The 4,759-nt window shown below is 38.5% G+C and overlaps 1 long non-coding RNA gene across 1 annotated transcript in view; it reads right to left on the bottom strand.

The window, feature by feature from the left end:
- Positions 1 to 3,189, bottom strand: part of LOC128687543 (uncharacterized) — a 7,551-nt gene extending 4,362 nt beyond the window's left edge. The window contains exon 1 of the long non-coding RNA XR_011391867.1: positions 3,051 to 3,189. This is a non-coding gene — a long non-coding RNA (uncharacterized lncRNA). The remainder of the gene's footprint in view (positions 1 to 3,050) is intronic.
- Positions 3,190 to 4,759: the final 1,570 nt, after the last annotated feature.

The raw sequence follows: 4,759 nt of genomic DNA, 5'->3' as shown, positions 1-4,759 counted from the left end.
AGGAAAAGTGTAGCGTAGGGTTATTATTGAGAGAATTAGAGGTAAGACAAAATGTAGGATTGCGGATGAGCAAGAAGGTTTTAGAGTGGGTAGGGGATGTGTACATCAAGTGTTTACATTGAAGCATATATGTGAACAGTATTTACATAAAGGTAGGGAAGCTTTTATTGCATTTATGGATTTAGAAAAGGCATATGATAGAGCGGACAGGAGAGCAATGTGGCAGATGTTGCAAGTATATGGAATAGGTGGTAAGTTACTAAATGCTGTAAAGAGTTTTTATGAGGATAGTGAGGCTCAGGTTAGGGTGTGTAGAAGAGAGGGAGACTACTTCCCGGTAAAAGTAGGTCTTAGACAGGGATGTGTAATGTCACCATGGTTGTTTAATATATTTACAGATGTAGTTGTAAAAGAAGTAAATGCTAGGGTGTTCGGGAGAGGGGTAGGATTAAATAATGGGGAATCAAATACAAAATGGGAATTGACACAGTTACTTTTTGCTGATGATACTGTGGTTATGGGAGATTCTAAAGAAAAGTTGCAAAGGTTAGTGGACAAGTTTGAGAGTGTGTGTAAAGGTAGAAAGTTGAAAGTGAACATAGAAAAGAGTAAGGTGATGAGGGTATCAAATGATTTAGATAAAGAAAAATTGGATATCAAATTGGAGAGGAGGAGTATGGAAGAAATAATTGTTTTCAGTTATTTGGGAGTTGGTGTTTCAGCAGATGGATTTATGAAGGATTAGGTTAATTACATAATTAATGAAGGAAAAAAGGTGAGTGGTGGATTGAGGTATATGTGGAGACAAAGAACGTTATCTATGGAGGCAAAGAAGGGAATGTATGAAAGTATAGTTGTACCAACACTCTTATATGGTTGTGAAGCTTGGGTTGTAAATGCCACAGCAAGGAGGCGGTTGGAAGCAGTGGAGATGTCCTGTCTAAGGGCAATGTGTGGTGTGAATATTATGCAGAAAATTCGGAGTGTGGAAATTAGGAGAAGGTGTGGAGTTGATAAAAATATTAGTCAGAGAACTGAAGAGGGGTTGTTGAGGTGGTTTGGTCATTTAGAGAGAATGGATCAAAGTAGAATGACGTGGAGAGCGTATAAATCTGTAGGGAAAGGAAGGCGGGGTAGGGGTCGTCCTCGAAAAGGGTGGAGGGAGGGAGTAAAGGAGGTTTTGTGGGCAAGGGGCTCGGACTTCCAGCAAGCGTGCATGAGCGTGTTAAATAGGAGTGAATAGAGACGAATGGTATTTGGGACATGACGAGCTGTTGGAGTGTGAGCAGGGTAATATTTAGTGAAGGGATTCAGGGAAACCGGTTATTTTATATAGCCGGACTTGAGTCCTGGAAATGGGCAGTACAATGCCTGCACTTTAAAGGAGGGGTTTGGGATATTGGTAGTTTGGAGGGATATGTTGTGTATCTTTATACGTATATGCTTCTAAACTGTTGTATTCTGAGCACCTCTGCGAAAACAGTGATTATGTGTGAGTGAGGTGAAAGTGTTGAATGATGATAAACGCATTTTCTTTTCGGGGATTTTCTTTCTTTTTTGGGTCACATTGCCTCGGTGGGAGACGGCCGACTTGTTGAATATATATATATATATATATATATATATATATATATATATATATATATATATATATATAAACACATAAAAACATCTAGAGCTGATTATCTTTAAGTATATGTACAGTGGGAGGCTTCATATTATTGATGATATACATTACCGACAAGTTGATAAATAAGACACATTTGTAACGTTGGGCAACAGACTTCTTCAGGGAAACACAAGTAAATGCAACACTGGAAGCAATGGAAGTAGTAATCAAATCAATATTACATAAGAGCATAAGAACATAAGAAAGAAGGAACACTGCAACAGGCCTACTGACCCATGCAGAGCAGGTCCATGTCCCCCCCTGGATTAGCCAAATGACCCCCATCCGGATTAGTCCAATGACCCACCCAGTCCGGTCACCTCCACTCAAGGATGGAGCACGACACCAAACCCAGCATCACAAGCTAGTCAGGTCCAACTCACACCCACCCACACCCACTCATGTATTTATCTAACCTATTTTTAAAATTTCACAACGTTTTAGCCTGAATAACTGTACTCGGGAGTTTGTTCCACTCATCCACGACTCTTACCAAACCAGTGCTCTCCTATATCCTTCCTGAATCTGAATTTTCCCAACTTGAAACCATTGCTGCGAGTCCTGTCTTGGCTGGAAATTTTCAGCACGCTATTTACATCCCCTTTATTTATTCCTGTTTTTCATTTATACTCCTCGATCATATCATTCCTAATTCTACGCCTTTCGAGAGAGTGCAGATTCAGGGTCCTCAGTCTATCCTCATAGGGAAGATTTCTGATACATGGGATCATCTTTGTCATCCTCCTTTGTACGTTTTCCAGAGCATTTACATCCATTCTGTAGTACGGTGACCAAAACTGAGCAGCTTAGTCTAAATGAGGCCTAACCAAGGATATATAGAGTTGAAGAACAACCTGAGGACTTCTGTTATTTATACTTCTAGATATGAATCCAAGAATTCTGTTAGCTTTATTGCGAACACTAATGCACTTGTATTGTTTCAGGTGCTGCACTCACCTGTATCCTACAGAAGTCTGTTGTGCATGCGAAGGCTTGCGATAATAATGATACCAATGGGATATCAATTGGAAAGTGTGTGTGTATGTATATATATATATATATATATATATATATATATATATATATATATATATATATATATATATGTATGTATGTATGTATGTATATATCTGTAAGTCAAATTCACTAACAGGATCAGCTACACTCACAATAACAACATAAGAAAAGATGAGAACAACAATAGGTCAACTGGCCCATGCTAGGTAAGTTCTATTCACACTCAACCATTCTCACTAATGATCCTCTCCAATAAATATTTAAAGCTACCAAAAGTTCTCCGACAAGGCTACTTGGTAGCTTGTTCCACTCATCTACAACTCAGATCATTAATGTGTTCTGCGGTACATAAATATACTCTCACCTCATCACGCAGACAGCCAGGCAGACGACCAACAGTACACGGAACATCATTGTGGCGTGGAAGGTGTTGTGAAGTTTAGTCTTGTTACTTACGCTCCTTGACGGCTACTGACGCCCACCTCAGCGCTCCCAGAGGTTTTATACCCCAGGTATAGTTGCTGTCTGCTGATTTATACATAAATTACACATTAAACTGGAAGGTGAACGTCAAGGAGAAAAAATTAAAGGAAAATAACAAGTGTGAATTAGTAAGGAAAATGAATGACCTTGGTGCTGAGGTACACATAATACACGTTGATAACATAATGTTTGTGGCAACGAAGAAGTAAGAGAGAGAGAGAGAGAGAGAGAGAGAGAGAGAGAGAGAGAGAGAGAGAGAGAGAGAGAGAGAGAGAGAGAGAGAGAGAGAGAGAGAGAGAGAGAGAATATTTCTTTTCCTATAATCCTCAGCAGAAAACAGGTTTTGTTTCTAAGGCGAATGAATGTTTGAAAACTTCCTATAACATTATGAACATTTCTTAAGTCTTCGGCTCATTTAAATGTTTTCATTTATTTAACGTAAATATGGAAATTGTGGTACATTAACGGACATGTACCGTGGGTATTTTTATAATTTTCCTTCATTAAATAGTAATATTATTATATTCCTGGGAAGCACTAAACCGGTAAGGGTTATAAAACGCCTGTAGAATGAAAAGCAGATCTACTTCCTCAGATCAGGAGCACTTCACTACTATCAAAGTACTCTCTGGAATGTAACTTATTACAAATCATTAATATATTTAAACATTTTTGATGTGTATTTTGGATTTTGTTAGAGACATTAATGCAGATAATTGTAGCCTTCTTTAATAACCTTCCGTCCACACAATGGCCTTCATCAAGCCACAGTCTGTAAAACATAGTCAACATATATATATAAATATATATATATATATATATATATATATATATATATATATATATATATATATATATATATATATATATATATATATATATATATATATATATATATATGCCTAACAATTCGCAAACAGGCGAAATTATTTACAAACATAGTCTGTACGTCCACAGCAGGACTCGAACCTGCTAACTCTATCAGAGTCCACATTACTTTACCACGGTGCTAGACCCAGAGAATTCGGAGTGTGGAAATTAGGAGAAGGTGTGGAGTTAATGAAAGTATTAGTCAGAGATCTGAAGAGGGGTTGTTGAGGTGGTTTGGTCATTTAGAGAGAATGGATCAAAGTAGAATGACATGGAGAGCGTGTAAATCTGTAGGGGAAGGAAGGCGGGATAGAGGTCGTCCTGGAACATGTTTGAGGGAGGGGGTAAAGAAGGTTTTCGTGGGCGAGAGGCTTGGACTTCCAGCAAGCGTGTATGAGCGTGTTAGGAGTGAATGGAGACGAATTGTTTTTGGGGCCTGACGAACTGTTGGAGAGTTAGGAGGGTAATATTTATAGGAGGAATTCAGCGAAACCGGTTATTTTTATATAGCCGGATTGAGTACTGGAAATGGGCAGTACAATACGTGCACTTTAAAGGAGGGGTTTGGGATATTGTTGTATCTGGGCGCCTCTGCAAAGACAGTGATTATGTATGAGTGAAGTGTTGAACGATGATGAAAGTATTTACTTTTTGGGGATTTTCTATCTTTTTGGATCACCCTGCCTCGATAAGAGTATGGGCTAAGAGCCCATACTTATC

This window comes from Cherax quadricarinatus, chromosome 11 (genome assembly GCF_038502225.1).
Source record: "Cherax quadricarinatus isolate ZL_2023a chromosome 11, ASM3850222v1, whole genome shotgun sequence".
NCBI lineage: Eukaryota > Metazoa > Arthropoda > Malacostraca > Decapoda > Parastacidae > Cherax > Cherax quadricarinatus.
This window is presented reverse-complemented; position numbering and strand designations above follow the sequence as displayed.